This window comes from Procambarus clarkii, chromosome 35, assembly GCF_040958095.1.
Source record: "Procambarus clarkii isolate CNS0578487 chromosome 35, FALCON_Pclarkii_2.0, whole genome shotgun sequence".
In the NCBI taxonomy this organism is placed as follows: Eukaryota; Metazoa; Arthropoda; class Malacostraca; order Decapoda; family Cambaridae; genus Procambarus; species Procambarus clarkii.
In genome coordinates this window covers 8296335-8320825 of record NC_091184.1, presented here as the reverse complement: position 1 = coordinate 8320825, position 24491 = coordinate 8296335, and the positions used below count along the sequence as shown (strand labels likewise).

The following is a 24491-nucleotide window of genomic DNA, read 5'->3' as shown; positions in this document are numbered from 1 at the left end:
CCACCATGCCACGTCTGGCTTGCTGTGTTAGTCCTGGGGCCCTCAACCGTTCCTGGTATGGGAGCCACCATGCCACGTCTGGCTTGCTGTGTTAGTCCTGGGGCCCTCAACCGTTCCTGGTATGGGAGCCACCATGCCCCGTCTGGCTTGCTGTGTTAGTCCTGGGGCCCTCAACCGTTCCTGGTATGGGAGCCACCTTGCCTCGTCTGGCTTGCTGTGTTAGTCCTGGGGCCCTCAACCGTTCCTGGTATGGGAGCCAATATAGTTCTCAGATGCTTTTTGTCGCTCTGTGTTGTACTTTCTCCACAGCAGATATGTTCTGAAGCTGAGGCCTCTATGCTTGATACAGCAGTCCAAATGTGGCCGCACCAGAGATGTTTACAGTTCAATAACTTCATTTTCCATGAAGTCAAAGGTTCGTTTCACTATTCCTACGGTTTGGTTGACTTTCTTATTAGAGTTCCCAATTGTTGAGAAACTTTCAATGACTGGTCACCGTGCATGCAGTAGTATATGCAGTCCCCGTGGCGCAGTGGTGAAACTCTAGCCCGGCAATTCGCGAGCAATTTAGTCTGGGTTCGTATCCTGGCCGAGGAGGATTGACTAGGTTCCAATTCTTAACAGTACGCCTCTCTTCATCCAGCAGTGAAACGATTTGACGGGTCGTATTCCGGGGTTATTAATTAAGATTAATATTAATCTTAGGACTTAGCCGTATTAGGATATAGGACCTGGCCGAAACGCTATGCGTACTAGTGGCTTTACAAGAATGTAAAAACAGGTGGACCATCCAAGTAGTAGGCGTCCATCTGTCTCAGGAGACTATGGAGTTCCGTTCTGGTTGTCGGTCTGGAGTGGCCTCACCAGGGCACAAAGCCAGGGTAGGTTGATACGGGGGGAGAAGCTGTCACCCATGCAGCAGGTCCCCCTCTCCACAGCACAGAACGTCTCAATTGGAAAGGCAAACGCCAATAAGACAGGTTCCAGCGCCGTCGCAGGAACTGTCAGTAAGAGGTTGAAGGCAACAAGGAACTGCCCCCAGGGGGCTCCAGCTCCGGAGTTAACCTCGAAGTTGGTACAAGAAGGCACAGGGACTCCAACCCCAGAGTCTTTTTGTTGTTGTTACTCTTTTTTGTGGGGGGAAAGGAGGAAAATTAGGGAAGAAAGAAAAGGAGGAAACTTAGGAAAAATGGGGGAGCCATTGACAAGCTGCCGGCTTCCCGTCTCCGTCGTGACCACTAGACACAAGGTTACTTAGGCATTAGGACACTATAGGAATTATCATCATCAGGAAAATATCATCAAAGCAAATGGGGGACCGTCGACAAGCCGCCGGCATCCTGTCCTCATCGAGGCCACTATTAGTAGCTCTCAAACTCAGATAATTATTACACTTCGATATCTAAGTAGTTCCGCCTTATTACAAATTTGTTTAGTACGTTCCTCGAGCCTCCGTGGCACAATTGGTTAGCGCGTTCGGCTGTTAACCGAAAGGTTGGTGGTTCGAGCCCACCCGCGGGCGGTTATTTAGGCCAACTCTAGGGGTTGACCTCAGACAAGACCGACATAACACACTTGACAGCGATGTCACACTTGGCCCCGTGATCCAGCCCGTCCTCCTCAAGTCTCCCAACGTCAACAAACTCTCGCGCGTAAGTGACCTTATCCTAACACAACAGAGAACGGCACAGTATGTCAACGTCGCGACCCATCCTCCTGTTTACACAGTAGTTGTTGTATATGCACCATAGTACAAACGTTGACGTACTAAGTCATTACATAATAGAACTTACTGATCACTTTATAGTCTGAATTCTTAATTATAGTCTTAATTATAGACTCTTTATAGTCGGAAGTGAAGTATATAGCACTAATCACTTTATAGTCTGAAAAAATAAAGCTAAAAAAACATATATATTCCTAGGTCTAGCATAGCAGACATATGTACGATATTAGGCCTTAAATAGCGTGTATTAGGCCTAGGAAGGTTCAGTTAGTTAAGGTTGTCTTTGCAACAATAAGAGGATGGGCTGCAGTTTCATGAGCCGCTACCATTTTCTAGTACGACAAATTTTGGTCTCGGGAAGAGTATTCGTCAAAAGGCGCCGTTCTATTAGGAGGACGGGTTGAACATCTACATACCGAGTTTTGGCGGCATAACACAACAATTTGGAAAATAATATATAATTATAAACAGCCTCCCAGTCCTTTGGAGCTCATAAACTGTTTAATATGTGTAAAGTCGCCAAAGACTGAGATAACATGTTCGTAAGTACTTGCGTAACTGACTGATGAATCTAGGTCCAGACACTAAATATAATACTTATGCTTGGAATGTTTACATGCAAGAAGAGTTGCTATAGACCTCAACAAACACGACAGATCAGCCTCCAGGGCTGAGTGGATCCCATACTTATCCTGTAGACCCCATGTATACCTATCCTGTGAGCGTTAGTGCCTCCAATACATGTCCTGTTCATGAGTGGTAGTGAACCCATACCCATCGTGTGCAGCAGTGATCACATACCCATGCTATCATGTATGTCATACGCAGCTGGTTGTGCACAGTAGCCATGATGTGCGCATCCCATGCGCAAGATCAGTACGTACTGGTGCGTTACTGCGCAGAAACACTGATACTTTTATTTATGGAGAAAATATTACCAATTACAATATTATAAAAGATGTATAAAATGTATCATCCAAATAATATGAGCAGCAGAGTGGCGCAGTGGAAGCGTGCTGGGCCCATAACCCAGAGGTCCGTAGATCGTAACTACGCTCTGCTACGAAGTTGTTTTAATGTATTAATAATGTTTTTATATTACAAATGCAGGTATATAGCAGTGTCTTGCTACCTCCTTCAATATAAGTAATTACAAATTACAGGTTGAGCTAGCTATATGTTAAAAAATAAAGGAACAATAACGAATGTGGGAGATTTGTACCTGAATTTACCTGTCTCTCGTGTCCTCGACGGATAGTGGAAGTCATCGGCTTGTCAAAGATCCCCCCCCCCCCCTCCCTCCATGGTTCATGAGGATTGTTTCTCTTTGGATTTTGAACTAAAGTAATGTCTTGGTATTTAACGACTTCACAGGTTAGACAATATAATTAGAATTCTATTAAACGAAGTCTTCAATATAGAAAAAAAACCTTGAAGAACTTTTTTGTTAAAGATTTATGGCGAATATTTAAATCTTACGAGTTTAATACACAATAAAGTCAAGTTCTATCGATGTGTTGCTTGTATCTTTCAGCACTTGCAGCAAACTAAAGTCAAATACAAATCAAACATTTATACGCTAAATACACTGTTATTAATTTTGTTCTAATCATACACATAAAATTCCCACCATGTGATCATTTCCAGAAATACAAATTAAAAAGTAAAAAATCTGTTTTAGTTCTTGGTAATACTTAATGCTGATGACTAGGGAGAGCTCATCTAGGTGAGCACAGCTAGGTGAACACAGCTAGGTGAGCACATCTAGGTGAACACAGCTAGGTGAGCACATCTAAATGAGCACATCTAGGTGAGCACATCTAGGTGAGCACATCTAGGTTAGCACATCTAGGTGAGCACATCTAGGTGAGCACATCTAGGTGAGCACATCTAGGTGAACACAACTAGGTGAGCACATCTAGGTGAGCACATCTAGGTGAACACAGCTAGGTGAGCACATCTAGGTGAACACAGCTAGGTGAGCACATCTAAATGAGCACATCTAGGTGAGCACATCTAGGTGAGCACATCTAGGTGAGCACATCTAGGTTAGCACATCTAGGTGAGCACATCTAGGTGAGCACATCTAGGTGAACACAACTAGGTGAGCACATCTAGGTGAGCACATCTAGGTGAACACATCTAGGTGAGCACATCTAGGTGAACACAACTAGGTGATAACATCTAGGTGAGCACATCTAGAGGAGCAAATCTAAGTGAGCACATCTAAGTGAGCACATTTAGGAGAGTACATCTAGGTGCGCACATCTAGATGAGCACATCTAAGTGAGCACATCTAGGTGAGCACATCTAGGTGAGAGTAGTGGGAAATGGGGCGTAGACCGGCTATTTTGTTTTTTTCCACAGCCGATCTACGCACCCTGGGTTTTACGAACTTTTTTTCCACAGCCGATCTACGCACCCTGGGTTTTACGAACTTTTTTTCCACAGCCGATCTACGCACCCTGGGTTTTACGAACTTTTTTTCCACAGCCGGTCTACGCACCCCCGGTATTACGAACTTTTTTTTCCACAGCCGGTCTACGCCCCCTGGGTTTTACGAACTTTTTTTTCCACAGCCGGTCTACGCACCCTGGGTTTTACAAACTTTTTTCCCACAGCCGGTGTACGCACCCTGGGTTTTCTCGATTCAACTTGCCTGGGGATTAAAAAGCCGGTCCCTGGCACACCCAAATTTCGTTACCCCAGTGACCCATGCACAGGCATCGGTCAATGACGTCATCAGCTAGCCAGTCTTCATCTTCCCTGAATAAGTCCGTTTTCTGTTATAGTGTATTTATTCCCATTTTCAATATTTATAGTAAAGGGGGATTAAAAGGCCGCCTTCTGTCAAGCCTAATGTACAATGACGTCATCCATTATAAGCTCGTTTTTCTCAATAAGGCATTTCCATACTGTTGCCCATTTTTCTAGGATCATTTCAAAGCTAAGATTTCAAATTAACACGAGAAATGAGTTCAGCTCTGTCACCAAACGAGTATTTACCCAGGTCTTTTTCCTAAATTAAAACTTATTCCAATTTATACCCATTGTTTCGTGTTCTATCTCGTGTTTATAGCCTATTAATATCCCCCTTTATCATGTCCATTCTTTAACACCTCTATCATGTCACCCCTATTTCTTCTTCGCCTTTGTAGATAATGCAATTTAAGCTTTGTCAATCTGTCTCCAAGGATTGCTTATTAACCATAGGGAAAATAAAAATGAAAACCCACTATCATCCATTTGTATGAAAACAGTCCCCTGCCAGGCGTGGTGATTTCAATGCAATTTCAGTACTAATCCAATATTGCTGTATAAACTAACAGTCCCCTGCCAGGCATGGTGACTTCAATGCGATTTCAGTAGTAATCCAATATTACTGCATAAACACATAAATATATATGCGCATCTCACATTCGCTCAAAACATACCTACCACAACTTATTGTAGCATATAACAGATCAAAAATACTCATTCAGTAAAAGCAAGCCTCTCATGTTTTTTGAAATAAGGCCTTCTGCAATTACCTGCTTTTCTAACGTCATCATCCCTAATTCAGTGCGAGGCGCCAACGCCGTAAATGCGGATCCCAGGAGGTTCACACATAAGTGTGAACTCTTAATCTGGCTTAATACCTCAACTGTACTCTGTGCTTCATCAAAGTTGATTTCAGCTACAATAACTCGTATTTTCGCTCATTGCTCATATTTTCTGTTATTCATAAACCCGATCAAACCATCCTAACCTAACTTATTATATATAGCAAACAAATACATTCTACAGACCAGTTATTGTGGTTGTTTAGTGACATCACGAAAAGCGACCTCAGGTATAGGGATAAGGTATTGATGGTCATTAGCACATTGGTGTCAAGGTATTACAGCGCCTGACTGGTCAACTATGTGTGACGTCACCAGATAACCAATGCGGCCTTTAGCGTTCTACTGGCATATGTATTTAATGTTATTATTCAAAAATGAGTAGACTAGCCATCTCCTACCTAACCTAATCAGAGGACTAAGAATATACATTTTAGTCATCCACAACTGTAATCATTATTATGTGATAAGTTCAAAAGTATAACAGCAGCCCAAATGTCGTACTGCAATTTAAGCAGAATCGTACATCTGGCAGCATAGCAGGTGAGCTGAACATAAGAATAAAGGTAACTGCAGAGGTCCTATTGGCCCATACGAGGCAGCTCCTATATATTTCCACCCAATCTCATCCATGTCCACCCTATGCTTAAAACAACCAAGGGATCCCACTTAAAGTATTAGTTTACAATAATAGTTATAATAAATAGCTCTTATTCTAGTTTTATACACAACAGCAATTATGAAACCCTATAGCTAGATATTCTACTATAATCCACAAGTAGTTACCACACATCTGGCAGTACAGCGGATTAGTGGCTGTTTTCATAGGCTGGTCAACTGTCCTCACATCCATCAAATAGCTATCCAAATGTCGCGCCTCAATTCATCCATCTAGCAACTCAGCTGGATGTTAGCCACTATATTCATAGGCTAATCATTTCTACACCTCAAAAAATCCTAGATTTGCTACGCAAATCAGGTAACTTGTTTCTAAACCAACAGTCGCAAATACAAGCATACATACCTACTCATACTCCACAACCTATACATTCATAGAGAATAGCCTAGTTTTTTGCCACCATTTCCCCATTAATCAGATGCAATTTATGCCATGCACACAGAAAATACAGCATCTACACACCAAATATGCCATTTATGCACAAAATATATTATTTACACTCAAAATATGCCATCACACAAAAATATGTCATTTATAGACAAAAATATAACATTTACATGCAAAAAATATGTCAGTTGGACATGAAAATGTAGCATTTACACAATATTGCATGGACACTCAGAGTATGACATTTACACAAAGTATGGTATTTTGCACAAATATATCAAAATGCTTATGCATTTAGACAATCAAAAATGCGCTTTCACTAAACATAATTTCCATACACAATTTCACAAACATAATTTTAACAAAATACCCACACATTGTCTCATAAACCAAAATACACTTACACCATGAAGATCTATTTTATCAGATTACAGAGCTTACACAAAATACACAATTTTCACACACAAATACAGTTGCACCAGTTCCACTTCAACAAATATTAAAAACACAACTTGCATAAATGCACTATTATCACAAAAATTACTATAAAACATAGACAATTATTACACAGTTTGTGTAAATATTTTAACATCTTTGCACAATTAATACAAGAAAACTTGCTATATAATTACTCAACTTGCACAATGACAATCAATACACAAAGGTATAAATAAACAATTCGTCCATATGCAATTACACAACATGCGCAATTAATACACAACTTATACAAATATTACACATCTTTCATAATTATTACACAACTTGTACAAATGCATATCTAGCACAAATACGTACAATACATAACTACCCCAAATATGAAAATACACAACTAGCATAAATACACGATTTACACAAATACAATTGCGAAATTTACACAACTCGCTCAAAAATATAATCAATACACAACTTACCAAAATATGAACAATACATAACTAGCACATATTCATTAAATACACAACTAAGCAATTTCCGCAAATACACATACAAAAACATATACAATTAATACATACAACTTGCACAAAACAATACACAATTTATAGAAATATAATCAATACATAATTGCAATAATCATACAACTCATGCAAAATACATATTCTGCACAATTAATACACAAGTATATTAATTGCGCTATATATGTACAAACACAACCAACTAGGTCAAACAATACACAATTTGCATGATATTTTTCTGGGTAAATTTAGGACATTAATTATAATATGCTGAGGTTAACCAACTCCCCAAAAGTCAGAATTTCACATATAAAAATGGTGCATATGACTTCCGATGAGCTCAATATATAACACATTCTTTTTCCATTAAGATATCAACATTATTAGTGCTAAACTATTCATCTAACATATGTCCACTGTTTTTATGTCTTATTAATACCTTCCTTGTTACATCCTCTCCAATCAGACCACCCATATTTATGTATTTATTCAAATCATCTAACAGACTTATTTGTTCTAGCCTTAGTTATGTTAGGGCAGGTGGGGTTAGGTGAAGTCAGTATTTTCTATGATAATTTTAGACAAATTTGCTATATCTTATCAAAATGCATCTAGTTAAAACTTAAATTCATCTAAATCTATCAAAAATATACTTATACTACGCAAATTTGACTAAATTCAACCTAGCTAAACTAACTAAATATGAGCATCCCATATCCTCACATGCAAGCCTATGTCGCCTCTGTCCATACATTATATGAGTCTGCCATATAGCTCGAACCCCAAATAGGAAAATTTACACTATTTCATAAACATGCTAGTTCATTACCCTAAGATATTATATATGTCCTTCCCTACACGACCTCACCTAACCTGACCTGGCATAATCAAACCTAGATTTGGTTAAAGTTGGCGAAATTTATGCTATGCCACCTAAATATGACCTAATTTAAGGCAATTTCCACCAAATATACCCAAAATGTTGTGTATCATAGCATCACCAAAGCCCATTTTTACCTACATTTTCTCCTATTCCATCCTACCCTACACAACCTCACCTAACCTATCCTAGCATATCCAAACCTGGATTTGGTTAAAGTCTGCGAAATTTAAGCTATCCCGCCTAAATTCGATCTAATTTAAGGCAATTCCCACCAAATATATCCAAATGTTATGTATCACAGCACTGCCAAAGCCCATTTTTACCTACATTTACTCCTATTCCATCCTACCCTACGCAACCTTACCTAACCTATCCTAGCATATCCAAACCTAGATTTGGTTAAAGTCGGCGAAATTTAACTTATCCCATATAAATTTGACCTAATTTAAGACAATTTCCACCAAATATACCCAAAAATGTTTTGGAACATAGCACGGCCAAAGCTCATTTTAGCTGAGTTTTCACCTATTCCAACCTGCCCTAGACAACCCTACCCATCCTCTCCTGGCATATCCAAAGTCAGATTTGATTATAGTTGGCAAAATTTATGCCTTTCCAACCTAAATTTTACCTAATTTAAGCCAATTTCCACCGAATATACCCAAATATTTTTGTATCTTAGCATGGTCAAAGTTTATTTTAGCTGAGTTTTCACCTATTCCAACCTGCCCTAGACAACCCTACCCATCCTCTCCTGGCATATCCAAAGTCAGATTTGATTATAGTTGGCAAAATTTATGCCTTTCCAACCTAAATTTTACCTAATTTAAGCCAATTTCCACCGAATATACCCAAATGTTTTGTATCTTAGCATGGTCAAAGTTCATTTCACCCAAGTTTTTCACCTATTCCATTTTACCTTACACAGCCTTACCTAACCTGACCTAGCATATCCCAAGCTAGATTTGATTAGAGTTCGTGAAATTTATGCTTACTCACCTAAATTCAACCTAACTTAAGACAATTTCTACCCAATATACCCAAAATGATTTGTTACATAGCTCAGCCAAAGACCATTTTACCCGAGTTTTCACATATTCCAACCTACCCTACATAGCCTTACCTATCCCTGACCTAGCAGATTTGATTAAAGTTGGGGAAATTTAAGCTATGGCCATCAAATTGGAGACAATTTCCACCAAATATGCCTAAATGTTGTGTATCATAGCACAGCCAAAACCCATTTTACCCACATTTTCATCCATTCAATCTAAACCTGGACCTAGCCTCTGATACTACATATACTCAGAGAAGTGATGTTTTTGGATATGAACCTAAATGCCCGCGCCTAACCTGCAAGAGTCTTGGAGCTTTGTTGAATATTTTATCTATTTTTCTTCAAAAACTGAAGTTTTGGATATGAACCTATCCGCACTGTGCCTAACCTGCTAGGTTCTTTGTTGAACATTGTAACCATATTCATAGAAAAGTGATGTTTTGGATATGGACCTAACAGCCCCTCTCCTTTAAAACTTGGAACTGTGTTCAATATTGTAGATATAGTGTTGGGTATGTGTTTTGTTTTTACACATCAACTCAACCGTCTTGGACCTAACCTCCCTTCATCTAACTTCAAATTTATCGTAAATATGGAAGGACGTGTTGTTTGTGCAACAACCCAACCGTCCTTGACCTAACCTCCATTTATCAAAGTTCAAATTTATCATAAATATGGGAGGACCGTGTTATTTGTGCATCAACCCAGCCGTCCTGGGCCTAACCTCCCTTCATCTAACTTCAAATTTATCGTAAATATGGAAGGACGTGTTGTTTGTGCAACAACCCAACCGTCCTTGACCTAACCTCCATTTATCAAACTTCAAATTTATCATAAATATGGGAGGACCGTGTTATTTGTGCATCAACCCAGCCGTCCTGGGCCTAACCTCCCTTTATCTAACTTCAAATTTATTGTATTTATGGGAAGAAGGTGTTGTTTATGCATCAACCCAACCTCCCTGGACCTAACCTCTGATACACTAATCTTGGTTCAATATTGCATCATACTCGTAGCATATTTTTTTTCACATAATTCATCCATCCTTAACCTAACCTCTATTACCTGGGGGGAGGGAGGTTAATGGAAAATATGATAATAATGGGAATTTTCTCTACATCAGTTCAACTTAACCATCCTTAACCTAACCTTAGTTAGAAAGGGATATAACTCACCAAAACTATTTAATTACCATTTACCTTATTTTCCTTATCCTAACCTATAACTAGAGGGTTTAGACCCCCCTTTACCTCGAAATTATAGTATAGGGTTAAATTAGGGTATGTTAGGTTTATATGTGAAAATATATTCCTACCTTAAATATATAGTATAATTTCGAGGTAAAGGGGGGTCTAAACCCTCTAGTTATAGGTTAGGATAAGGAAAATAAGGTAAATGGTAATTAAATAGTTTTGGTGAGTTATATCCCTTTCTAACTAAGGTTAGGTTAAGGATGGTTAAGTTGAACTGATGTAGAGAAAATTCCCATTATTATCATATTTTCCATTAACCTCCCTCCCCCCAGGTAATAGAGGTTAGGTTGAGGATGGATGAATTATGTGAAAAAAAATATGCTACGAGTATGATGCAATATTGAACCAAGATTAGTGTATCAGAGGTTAGGTCCAGGGAGGTTGGGTTGATGCATAAACAACACCTTCTTCCCATAAATACAATAAATTTGAAGTTAGATAAAGGGAGGTTAGGCCCAGGACGGCTGGGTTGATGCACAAATAACACGGTCCTCCCATATTTATGATAAATTTGAAGTTTGATAAATGGAGGTTAGGTCAAGGACGGTTGGGTTGTTGCACAAACAACACGTCCTTCCATATTTACGATAAATTTGAAGTTAGATGAAGGGAGGTTAGGTCCAAGACGGTTGAGTTGATGTGTAAAAACAAAACACATACCCAACACTATATCTACAATATTGAACACAGTTCCAAGTTTTAAAGGAGAGGGGCTGTTAGGTCCATATCCAAAACATCACTTTTCTATGAATATGGTTACAATGTTCAACAAAGAACCTAGCAGGTTAGGCACAGTGTGGATAGGTTCATATCCAAAACTTCAGTTTTTGAAGAAAAATAGATAAAATATTCAACAAAGCTTTGAGTTTCTTTCACCCTATGCCCCTGTTACCTAGCAGTAAAATAGGTACCTGGGTGTTAGTCAGCTGTCACGGGCTGCTTCCTGGGGGTGGAGGCCTGGTCTAGGACCGGGCCGCGGGGACACTAAAAAAGCCCCGAAATCATCTCAAGATAATCTCAAGATAATCAAGAAGCTCCAAGACTCTTGCAGGTTAGGCACGGGCATTTAGGTTCATATCCAAAAACATCACTTCTCTGAGTATATGTAGTATCAGAGGCTAGGTCCAAGTTTAGATGGAATGGATGAAAATGTGGGTAAAATGGGTTTTGGCTGTGCTATGATACACAACATTTAGGCATATTTGGTGGAAATTGTCTCCAATTTGATGGCGATAGCTTAAATTTCCCCAACTTTAATCAAATCTGCTAGGTCAGGGATAGGTAAGGCTATGTAGGGTAGGTTGGAATATGTGAAAACTCGAGTAAAATGGTCTTTGGCTGAGCTATGTAACAAATCATTTTGGGTATATTGGGTAGAAATTGTCTTAAATTAGGTTGAATTTAGGTGAGTAAGCATAAATTTCACGAACTCTTAATCAAATCTAGCTTGGGATATGCTAGGTCAGGTTAGGTAAGGCTGTGTAAGGTAAGATGGAATAGGTGAAAAACTTGGGTGAAATGAACTTTGACCATGCTAAGATACAAAACATTTGGGTATATTCGGTGGAAATTGGCTTAAATTAGGTAAAATTTAGGTTGGAAAGGCATAAATTTTGCCAACTATAATCAAATCTGACTTTGGATATGCCAGGAGAGGATGGGTAGGGTTGTCTAGGGCAGGTTGGAATAGGTGAAAACTCAGCTAAAATGAGCTTTGGCCGTGCTATGTTCCAAAACATTTTTGGGTATATTTGGTGGAAATTGTCTTAAATTAGGTCAAATTTATATGGGATAACTTAAATTTCGCCGACTTTAACCAAATCTAGGTTTGGATATGCTAGGATAGGTTAGGTAAGGTTGCGTAGGGTAGGATGGAATAGGAGAAAATGTAGGTAAAAAAACGGGCTTTGGCAGTGCTGTGATACACAACATTTGGATATATTTGGTGGGAATTGCCTTAAATTAGATCGAATTTAGGTGGGATAGCTTTAATTTTGCAGACTTTAACCAAATCTAGGTTTGGATATGGTAGGATAGGTTAGGTAAGGTTGCGTAGGGTAGGATGGAATAGGAGAAAATGTAGGTAAAAATGGGCTTTGGCATTGCTGTGATACGCAACATTTGGGGATATTTGGTGGGAATTGCCTTAAATTAGGTCGAATTTATGTGGGATAGCTTAAATTTCGCAGACTTTAACCAAATCCAGGTTTGGATATACTAGGATAGGTTAGGTGAGGTTGTGTAGGGTAGGATGGAATAGGAGAAAATGTAGGTAAAAATGGGCTTTGGTGATGCTATGATACACAACATTTTGGGTATATTTGGTGGAAATTGCCTTAAATTAGGTCATATTTAGGTGGCATAGCATAAATTTCGCCAACTTTAACCAAATCCAGGTTTGGATATGCTAGGTCAGGTTAGGTGAGGTTGTGTAGGGTAGTATGGAATAGGAGAAAATGGGCTTTGGCAGTGCTATGCTACGCAACATTTGGGTATATTTGGTGGAAATTGCCATAAATTATGTCGAATTAAAGTGGCATAGCTTAAATTTCACCAACTTGAACTAAATCTAGGTTTGATTATGCCAGGTCAGGTTAGGTGAGGTCGTGTAGGGAAGGACATATATAATATCTTAGGGTAATGAACTAGCATGTTTATGAAATAGTGTAAATTTTCCTATTTGGGGTTCGAGCTATATGGCAGACTCATATAATGTATGGACAGAGGCGACATAGGCTTGCATGTGAGGATATGGGATGCTCATATTTAGTTAGTTTAGCTAGGTTGAATTTAGTCAAATTTGCGTAGTATAAGTATATTTTTGATAGATTTAGATGAATTTAAGTTTTAACTAGATGCATTTTGATAAGATATAGCAAATTTGTCTAAAATTATCATAGAAAATACTGACTTCACCTAACCCCACCTGCCCTAACATAACTAAGGCTAGAACAAATAAGTCTGTTAGATGATTTGAATAAATACATAAATATGGGTGGTCTGATTGGAGAGGATGTAACAAGGAAGGTATTAATAAGACATAAAAACAGTGGACATATGTTAGATGAATAGTTTAGCACTAATAATGTTGATATCTTAATGGAAAAAGAATGTGTTATATATTGAGCTCATCGGAAGTCATATGCACCATTTTTATATGTGAAATTCTGACTTTTGGGGAGTTGGTTAACCTCAGCATATTATAATTAATGTCCTAAATTTACCCAGAAAAATATCATGCAAATTGTGTATTGTTTGACCTAGTTGGTTGTGTTTGTACATATATAGCACAATTAATATACTTGTGTATTAATTGTGCAGATTATGTATTTTGCATGAGTTGTATGATTATTGCAATTATGTATTGATTATATTTCTATAAATTGTGTATTGTTTTGTGCAAGTTGTATGTATTAATTGTATATGTTTTTGTATGTGTATTTGCGGAAATTGCTTAGTTGTGTATTTAATGAATATGTGCTAGTTATGTATTGTTCATATTTTGGTAAGTTGTGTATTGATTATATTTTTGAGCAAGTTGTGTAAATGTCGCAATTGTATTTGTGTAAATCGTGTATTTATGCTAGTTGTGTATTTTCATATTTGGGGTAGTTATGTATTGTACGTATTTGTGCTAGATATGCATTTGTACAAGTTGTGTAATAATTATGAAAGATGTGTAATATTTGTATAAGTTGTGTATTAATTGCGCATGTTGTGTAATTGCATATGGACGAATTGTTTATTTATACCTTTGTGTATTGATTGTCATTGTGCAAGTTGAGTAATTATATAGCAAGTTTTCTTGTATTAATTGTGCAAAGATGTAAAATAATTACACAAACTGTGTAATAATTGTCTATGTTTTATAGTAATTTTTGTGATAATAGTGCATTTATGCAAGTTGTGTTTTTAATATTTGTTGAAGTGGAACTGGTGCAACTGTATTTGTGTGTGAAAATTGTGTATTTTGTGTAAGCTCTGTAATCTGATAAAATAGATCTTCATGGTGTAAGTGTATTTTGGTTTATGAGACAATGTGTGGGTATTTTGTTAAAATTATGTTTGTGAAATTGTGTATGGAAATTATGTTTAGTGAAAGCGCATTTTTGATTGTCTAAATGCATAAGCATTTTGATATATTTGTGCAAAATACCATACTTTGTGTAAATGTCATACTCTGAGTGTCCATGCAATATTGTGTAAATGCTACATTTTCATGTCCAACTGACATATTTTTTGCATGTAAATGTTATATTTTTGTCTATAAATGACATATTTTTGTGTGATGGCATATTTTGAGTGTAAATAATATATTTTGTGCATAAATGGCATATTTGGTGTGTAGATGCTGTATTTTCTGTGTGCATGGCATAAATTGCATCTGATTAATGGGGAAATGGTGGCAAAAAACTAGGCTATTCTCTATGAATGTATAGGTTGTGGAGTATGAGTAGGTATGTATGCTTGTATTTGCGACTGTTGGTTTAGAAACAAGTTACCTGATTTGCGTAGCAAATCTAGGATTTTTTGAGGTGTAGAAATGATTAGCCTATGAATATAGTGGCTAACATCCAGCTGAGTTGCTAGATGGATGAATTGAGGCGCGACATTTGGATAGCTATTTGATGGATGTGAGGACAGTTGACCAGCCTATGAACACAGCCACTAATCCGCTGTACTGCCAGATGTGTGGTAACTACTTGTGGATTATAGTAGAATATCTAGCTATAGGGTTTCATAATTGCTGTTGTGTATAAAACTAGAATAAGAGCTATTTATTATAACTATTATTGTAAACTAATACTTTAAGTGGGATCCCTTGGTTGTTTTAAGCATAGGGTGGACATGGATGAGATTGGGTGGAAATATATAGGAGCTGCCTCGTATGGGCCAATAGGACCTCTGCAGTTACCTTTATTCTTATGTTCAGCTCACCTGCTATGCTGCCAGATGTACGATTCTGCTTAAATTGCAGTACGACATTTGGGCTGCTGTTATACTTTTGAACTTATCACATAATAATGATTACAGTTGTGGATGACTAAAATGTATATTCTTAGTCCTCTGATTAGGTTAGGTAGGAGATGGCTAGTCTACTCATTTTTGAATAATAACATTAAATACATATGCCAGTAGAACGCTAAAGGCCGCATTGGTTATCTGGTGACGTCACACATAGTTGACCAGTCAGGCGCTGTAATACCTTGACACCAATGTGCTAATGACCATCAATACCTTATCCCTATACCTGAGGTCGCTTTTCGTGATGTCACTAAACAACCACAATAACTGGTCTGTAGAATGTATTTGTTTGCTATATATAATAAGTTAGGTTAGGATGGTTTGATCGGGTTTATGAATAACAGAAAATATGAGCAATGAGCGAAAATACGAGTTATTGTAGCTGAAATCAACTTTGATGAAGCACAGAGTACAGTTGAGGTATTAAGCCAGATTAAGAGTTCACACTTATGTGTGAACCTCCTGGGATCCGCATTTACGGCGTTGGCGCCTCGCACTGAATTAGGGATGATGACGTTAGAAAAGCAGGTAATTGCAGAAGGCCTTATTTCAAAAAACATGAGAGGCTTGCTTTTACTGAATGAGTATTTTTGATCTGTTATATGCTACAATAAGTTGTGGTAGGTATGTTTTGAGCGAATGTGAGATGCGCATATATATTTATGTGTTTATGCAGTAATATTGGATTACTACTGAAATCGCATTAAAGTCACCATGCCTGGCAGGGGACTGTTAGTTTATACAGCAATATTGGATTAGTACTGAAATTGCATTGAAATCACCACGCCTGGCAGGGGACTGTTTTCATACAAATGGATGATAGTGGGTTTTCATTTTTATTTTCCCTATGGTTAATAAGCAATCCTTGGAGACAGATTGACAAAGCTTAAATTGCATTATCTACAAAGGCGAAGAAGAAATAGGGGTGACATGATAGAGGTGTTAAAGAATGGACATGATAAAGGGGGATATTAATAGGCTATAAACACGAGATAGAACACGAAACAATGGGTATAAATTGGAATAAGTTTTAATTTAGGAAAAAGACCTGGGTAAATACTCGTTTGGTGACAGAGCTGAACTCATTTCTCGTGTTAATTTGAAATCTTAGCTTTGAAATGATCCTAGAAAAATGGGCAACAGTATGGAAATGCCTTATTGAGAAAAACGAGCTTATAATGGATGACGTCATTGTACATTAGGCTTGACAGAAGGCGGCCTTTTAATCCCCCTTTACTATAAATATTGAAAATGGGAATAAATACACTATAACAGAAAACGGACTTATTCAGGGAAGATGAAGACTGGCTAGCTGATGACGTCATTGACCGATGCCTGTGCATGGGTCACTGGGGTAACGAAATTTGGGTGTGCCAGGGACCGGCTTTTTAATCCCCAGGCAAGTTGAATCGAGAAAACCCAGGGTGCGTAGACCGGCTGTGGGAAAAAAGTTTGTAAAACCCAGGGTGCGTAGACCGGCTGTGGGAAAAAAGTTTGTAAAACCCAGGGTGCGTAGACCGGCTGTGGGAAAAAAGTTTGTAAAACCCAGGGTGCGTAGACCGGCTGTGGGAAAAAAGTTTGTAAAACCCAGGGTGCGTACACCGGCTGTGGGAAAAAAGTTTGTAAAACCCAGGGGGCGTACACCGGCTGTGGGAAAAAAGTTTGTAAAACCCAGGGGGCGTAGACCGGCTGTGGAAAAAAAAGTTCGTAATACCGGGGGTGCGTAGATCGGCTGTGGAAAAAAACAAAATAGCCGGTCTACGCCCCATTTCCCACTACTCTCACCTAGATGTGCTCACCTAGATGTGCTCACCTAGATGTGCTCACCTAGATGTGCTAACCTAGATGTGCTCACCTAGATGTGCTCACCTAGATGTGCTCATTTAGATGTGCTCACCTAGCTGTGTTCACCTAGATGTGCTCACCTAGCTGTGTTCACCTAGATGTGCTCACCTAGATGTGCTCACCTAGTTGTGTTCACCTAGATGTGCTCACCTAGATGTGCTCACCTAGATGTGCTAACCTAGATGTGCTCACCTAGATGTGCTCACCTAGATGTGCTCACCTAGATGTGCTCATTTAGATGTGCTCACCTAGCTGTGTTCACCTAGATGTGCTCACCTAGCTGTGTTCACCTAGCTGTGCTCACCTAGATGAGCTCTCCCTAGTCATCAGCATTAAGTATTACCAAGAACTAAAACAGATTTTTTACTTTTTAATTTGTATTTCTGGAAATGATCACATGGCGGGAATTTTATGTGTATGATTAGAACAAAATTAATAACAGTGTATTTAGCGTATAAATGTTTGATTTTTATTTTACTTTAGTTCGCTGCAAGTGCTGAAAGATACAAGCAACAAATCGATGGAACTTGACTTTATTGTGTATTAAACTCATAAGATTTAAATATTCGCCATAAATCTTTAACAAAAAAGTTCTTCAAGGTTTTTTTTTCTATATTGAAGACTTCGTTTAATAGAATTCTAATTATATTGTCTAACCGGCGAAGTCGTTAAATACCAAGACATTAGTTTAGTTCAAAATCCAAAGAGAAACAATCCTCATGAACCATGGGGGGGGGGGGATCTTTGACAAGCCGATGGCTTCCACTATCCGTCGAGGACACGAGAGACAGGTAAATTCAGGTACAAATCTCCCACGTTCGTTATTGTGCCTTTATTTTTTAACATATAGCTAGCTCAATCTGTAATTTGTAATTACATATATTGAAGGGGGTAGCAAGACACTGCTATGTACCTACATTTGTAATGAAAAACATGAATAATACATTAAAACAATTTCGTAGCAGAGCGTAGTTTCGATCTACGGACCTCTGGGTTATTGGCCCAGCACGCTTCCACTGCGCCACTCTGCTGCTGGTGTTAACTGGATGATACATTTTATACATAATTTATAATATTATAATTGGTAATATTTTCTTCATAAATAAAAGTATCAGTGTTTCTGCGCAGTAACGCACCAGTACGTACTGATCTTGCGCATGGGATGCGCACATCATGGTTACTGTGCACAGCCAGCTGCGTATGACATACATCATAGCATGGGTATGTGATCACTGCTGCACACGATGGGTATGGGTTCACTACCACTCATGAACAGGACATGTATTGGAGGCACTAACGCTCACAGGATAGGTATACATGGGGTCTACAGGATAAGTATGGGATCCACTCAGCCCTGGAGGCTGATCTGTCGTGTTTGTTGAGGTCTATAGCAACTCTTCTTGCATGTAAACATTCCAAGCATAAAAATTATATTTAGTGTCTGGACCGAGATTCATCAGTCAGTTACGCAAGTACTTACGAACATGTTATCTCAATCTTTGGCGACTTTACACATATTAAACAGTTGATGAGTTCCAAAGAACTGGGAGGCTGTTACAATTATATATTATTTTCTAAATTGTTGTGTTATGCCGCCAAAACTCGGTATGTAGATGTTCAACCCGTCCTCCTAATAGAACGGCGCCTTTTGACGAATACTCTTCCCAAGACCAACAATTGTCGTACTGGAAAATGGTATCGGCTCGTGAAACTGCAGCCCATCCTCTTGTGTTGGTAGTACTTATAGTAACGGTGAGGACCACAGTAAATATATCGACGTACAACGCAATTAGAAAGAAGAAATCTTAACTATTGAATTTAGACAAACCGGAAAAGGTTTTGAATTTATATTACAAAGACAACCTTAACCAACTGAACCTTCCTAGGCCTAATACGCGCAATCTGAGGCCTAATATCGTACATATGTGTGTGCTATACTAGACGTAGGAATATATGTTTTTTTAGCTTTATTTTTCCAGACTATAAAGTGATTAGTACTATATACTTCACTTCCGACTATAAAGAGTCTATAATTAAGACTATAATTAAGAATTCAGACTATAAAGTGATCAGTAAGTACTATTATGTAATGACTTAGTACGTCAACGTTTGTACTATGGAGCATATACAACAACTACTGTGTAAACAGGAGGATGGGTCGCGACGTTGACATACTGTGCCGTTCTCTGTTGTGTTAGGATAAGGTCACTTACGCGCGAGAGTTTGTTGACGTTGGGAGACTTGAGGAGGACGGGCTGGATCACGGGGCCAAGTGTGACATCGCTGTCAAGTGTGTTATGTCGGTCTTGTCTGAGGTCAACCCCTAGAGTTGGCCTAAATAATCGCCCCCGGGTGGGCTCGAACCACCAACCTTTCGGTTAACAGCCGAACGCGCTAACCAATTGTCCCACGGAGGCTCGAGGAACGTACTAAACAAATTTGTAATAAGGAGGAACTACTTAGATATCGAAGTGTAATAATTATCTGAGTTTGAGAGCGACTAATAGTGGCCTCGATGAGAACAGGAGGCCGGCGGCTTGTCGACGGTCCCCCATTTGCTTTGATGATATTTTCCTGATGATGATAATTCCTATAGTGTCCTAATGCCTAAGTAACCTTGTGTCTAGTGGTCACGACGGAGATGGGAAGCCGGCAGCTTGTCAATGGCTCCCCCATTTTTCCTAAGTTTCCTCCTTTTCTTTCTTCCCTAATTTTCCTCCTTTCCCCCCACAAAAAAGAGTAACAACAACAAAAAAGACTCTGGGGTTGGAGTCCCTGTGCCTTCTTGTACCAACTTCGAGGTTAACTCCGGAGCTGGAGCCCCCCTGGGGGCAGTTCCTTGTTGCCTTCAACCTCTTACTGACAGTTCCTGCGGCGGCGCTGGAACCTGTCTTATTGGCGTTTGCCTTTCCAATTGAGACGTTCTGTGCTGTGGAGAGGGGGACCTGCTGCATGGGTGACAGCTTCTCCCCCGTATCAACCTACCCGGGCTTTGTGCCCTGGTGAGGCCACTCCAGACCGACAACCAGAACGGAACTCCATAGTCTCCTGAGACAGATGGACGCCTACTACTTGGATGGTCCACCAGTTCTTACATTCTTGTAAAGCCACTAGCAAGTATTGCGTCTCGGGCAGGTCCTGTATCCTAATACGGCTAAGTCCTAAGATTAATATTAATCTTAATTAATAACCCCGGAATACGACCCGTCAAATCGTTTCACTGCTGGATGAAGAGAGGCGTACTGTTAAGAATTGGAACCTAGTCAATCCTCCTCGGCCAGGATACGAACCCAGACTAAATTGCTCGCGAATTGCCGGGCTAGAGTTTCACAACTGCGCCACGGGGACTGCATATACTACTGCATGCACGGTGACCAGTCATTGAAAGTTTCTCAACAATTGGGAACTCTAATAAGAAAGTCAACCAAACCGTAGGAATAGTGAAACGAACCTTTGACTTCATGGAAAATGAAGTTATTGAACTGTAAACATCTCTGGTGCGGCCACATTTGGACTGCTGTATCAAGCATAGAGGCCTCAGCTTCAGAACATATCTGCTGTGGAGAAAGTACAACACAGAGCGACAAAAAGCATCTGAGAACTATATTGGCTCCCATACCAGGAACGGTTGAGGGCCCCAGGACTAACACAGCAAGCCAGACGGGGCATGGTGGCTCCCATACCAGGAACCGTTGAGGGCCCCAGGACTAACACAGCAAGCCAGACGGGGCATGGTGGCTCCCATACCAGGAACGGTTGAGGGCCCCAGGACTAACACAGCAAGCCAGACGGGGCATGGTGGCTCCCATACCAGGAACGGTTGAGGGCCCCAGGACTAACACAGCAAGCCAGACGGGGCATGGTGGCTCCCATACCAGGAACGGTTGAGGGCCCCAGGACTAACACAGCAAGCCAGACGGGGCATGGTGGCTCACATACCAGGAACGGTTGAGGGCCCCAGGACTAACACAGCAAGCCAGACGGGGCATGGTGGCTCCCATACCAGGAACGGTTGAGGGCCCCAGGACTAACACAGCAAGCCACACGGGGCATAGTGGCTCTCATACCAGGAACGGTTGAGGGCCCCAGGACTAACACAGCAAGCCAGACGGGGCATGGTGGCTCCCATACCAGGAACGGTTGAGGGCCCCAGGACTAACACAGCAAGCCAGACGGAGCATGGTGGCTCCCATACCAGGAACGGTTGAGGGCCCCAGGATTAACACAGCAAGCCAGACGGGGCATGGTGGCTCCCATACCAGGAACGGTTGAGGGCCCCAGGACTAACACAGCAAGCCAGACGGGGCATGGTGGCTCCCATACCAGGAACGGTTGAGGGCCCCAGGACTAACACAGCAAGCCAGACGGGGCATGGTGGCTCCCATACCAGGAACGGTTGAGGGCCCCAGGACTAACACAGCAAGCCAGACGGGGCATGGTGGCTCCCATACCAGGAACGGTTGAGGGCCCCAGGACTAACACAGCAAGCCAGACGGGGCATGGTGGCTCTAATACCAGGAACGGTTGAGGGCCCCAGGACTAACACAGCAAGCCAGACGTGGCATGGTGGCTCCCATACCAGGAACGGTTGAGGGCCCCAGGACTAACACAGCAAGCCAGACGGGGCATGGTGGCTCCCATACCAGGAACGGTTGAGGGCCCCAGGACTAACACAGCAAGCCAGACGGAGCATGGTGGCTCCCATACCAGGAACGGTTGAGGGCCCCAGGATTAACACAGCAAGCCAGACGGGGCATGGTGGCTCCCATACCAGGAACGGTTGAGGGCCCCAGGACTAACACAGCAAGCCAGACGGGGCATGGTGGCTCCCATACCAGGAACGGTTGAGGGCCCCAGGACTAACACAGCAAGCCAGACGGGGCATGGTGGCTCCCATACCAGGAACGGTTGAGGGCCCCAGGACTAACACAGCAAGCCAGACGGGGCATGGTGGCTCCCATACCAGGAACGGTTGAGGGCCCCAGGACTAACACAGCAAGCCAGACGGGGCATGGTGGCTCCCATACCAGGAACGGTTGAGGGCCCCAGGACTAACACAGCAAGCCAGACGTGGCATGGTGGCTCCCATACCAGGAACGGTTGAGGGCCCCAGGACTAACACAGCAAGCCAGACGGGGCATGGTGGCTCCCATACCAGGAACGGTTGAGGGCCCCAGGACTAACACAGCAAGCCAGACGGGGCATGGTGGCTCCCATACCAGGAACGGTTGAGGGCCCCAGGACTAACACAGCAAGCCAGACGGGGCATGGTGGCTCCCATACCAGGAACGATTGAGGGCCCCAGGACTAACACAGCAAGCCAGACGGGGCATGGTGGCTCCCATACCAGGAACGGTTGAGGGCCCCAGGACTAACACAGCAAGCCAGACGGGGCATGGTGGCTCCCATACCAGGAACGGTTGAGGGCCCCAGGACTAACACAGCAAGCCAGACGGGGCATGGTGGCTCCCATACCAGGAACGGTTGAGGGCCCCAGGACGAACACAGCAAGCCACAGTATACAGAACAGCGTACAGTATACAGAACCCCGTACAGTATACAGAACAGCATACAGTATACAGAACCCCGTACAGTATACAGAACAGCATACAGTATACAGAACCCCGAACAGTATACGGAACAGCGTACAGTACACAGAACAGTGTACAGTATACAGAACAGTGTACAGTATACAGAACAGTGTAAGTATACATAACAGCGTACAGTATACAGAACAGTGTACAGTATACAGAACAGTGTAAGTATACAGAACAGTGTATAGTATACAGAACAGTGTACAATATACAGAACAGTGTAAGTATACATAACAGCGTACAGTATACAAAACAGTGTACAGTATACAGAACAGTGTACAGTATATAGAACAGCATACAGTATACAGAACAGTGTACAGTATACAGAACAGTGTACAGTATACAGAACAGTGTAAGTATACACAGCAGTGTACAGTATACAGAACAGTGTACAGTATACAGAACAGCGTACAGTATACAGAACAGCGTACAGTATACAGAACAGTGTACAGTATACAGAACAGTGTACAGTATACAGAACAGCGTACAGTATACAGAACAGTGTACAGTATACAGAACAGCGTACAGTATACAGAACAGTGTACAGTATACAGAACAGTGTACAGTATACAGAACAGCGTACAGTATACAGAACAGCGTACAGTATACAGAACAGTGTACAGTATACAGAACAGCGTACAGTATACAGAACAGTGTACAGTATACAGAACAGTGTACAGTATACAGAACAGTATACAATATACAGAACAGTGTACAGTATACAGAACAGTGTACAGTATACAAAACAGTGTACAGTATACAGAACAGTGTACAGTATACAGAACAGTGTACAGTATACAGAACAGTGTACAGTATACAGAACAGCGTACAGTATACAGAACAGCGTACAGTATACAGAACAGTGTACAGTATACAGAACAGCATACAGTATACAGAACAGCATTCAGTATACAGAACAGTGTACAGCATACAGAAACCCTATACAGTATACAGAACTGCGTACAGTATACAGAACACCATACAGTATACTGAACCCCATATAGTATACAGAACCCTGTAAAGAATACAGAACAATGTACAGTATACACAACAGTGTACATTATACAGAACAGCGTACAGTATACAGAACAGTGTACAGTATACAGAACAGTGTACAGTATACAGAACAGTGTACAGTATACAGGAGAGCATACAGTATACAGAACCCCGTACAGTATACAGAACAGTGTACAGTATACAGAACCCCGTACAGTATACAGAACAGCATACAATATACAGAACCCCATACAGTATACAGAACAGTGTACATTATACAGAACAGCGTAGAGTATACAGAACAGTGTACAGTATACAGAACCTCGTACAGTATACAGAACAGTGTACAGTATACAGAGCCCTGTATACTATACAGCACCCCGTACAGTATACAGCACCCTGTACAGTATACAGAACACTGTACCAATAATCCTGTCCAATAACGATGGTCTGCTTTCAGCCACTGATACTGCTATTGAATTCAAGAGATTCTT

General features: G+C 40.8%; 1 non-coding gene across 1 annotated transcript; it reads right to left on the bottom strand.

Annotated features, from left to right (window-relative positions):
• Window positions 1-18366: 18366 nt before the first annotated feature.
• Window positions 18367-18438, bottom strand: TRNAI-AAU (transfer RNA isoleucine (anticodon AAU)). Its single transcript has one exon. It is a non-coding gene; the product is annotated as a tRNA-Ile (tRNA).
• Window positions 18439-24491: the final 6053 nt, after the last annotated feature.